The sequence below is a fragment of the Suricata suricatta genome, chromosome 3 (genome assembly GCF_006229205.1).
Source record: "Suricata suricatta isolate VVHF042 chromosome 3, meerkat_22Aug2017_6uvM2_HiC, whole genome shotgun sequence".
NCBI classification, from domain to species: Eukaryota; Metazoa; Chordata; class Mammalia; order Carnivora; family Herpestidae; genus Suricata; species Suricata suricatta.
The window spans coordinates 21,314,870-21,315,338 of NC_043702.1; the positions used below are offsets into that span (position 1 = coordinate 21,314,870).

The 469-nt window shown below is 38.4% G+C and overlaps 1 non-coding gene across 1 annotated transcript; it reads left to right on the forward strand.

Annotated features, from left to right (window-relative positions):
- Window positions 1–362: 362 nt before the first annotated feature.
- LOC115288748 lies at window positions 363–469 on the forward strand. The gene has a single exon (XR_003907154.1). It is a non-coding gene; the product is annotated as a U6 spliceosomal RNA (small nuclear RNA).

The window sequence follows — 469 nt, forward strand, 5'->3', positions numbered from 1 at the left end:
TGATATCCTTCATTTCATTTACATAGAATCTGAGTGATATATTATAGCAAGGAGCTGTTATCCCCTTTAAAGTCATATTGGAGAGCAATAAAAAAGAACTTACTATTTTATTTTCTTATTTTTATTATTTTTTTAAGTTTATTTATTTTTGAGAAAGAGAGAGACAGAGTGAGAGTAGAGTAGGAGCAGAGAGAGACACACAGAGTCTGGTGCAGGCTCCAGGCTCTGAGCTGTCAGGATAGAGCCTGATGAGGAACTTGAACTCACCAATGATTGAGATCAATACCAGAGCCAAAGTTGCATGCTCAACCAACTGAGCCACCCAGGTGCCCCAAGGCTTACTATTTTAAAAACAAATTCAAGTGCTCACTTCGGCAGCACATATACTAAAATTGGAATGATACAGAGAGGATTAGCATGGCCCATGCACAAGGATGACACACAAATTCGTGAAGCGTTCCATATTTTT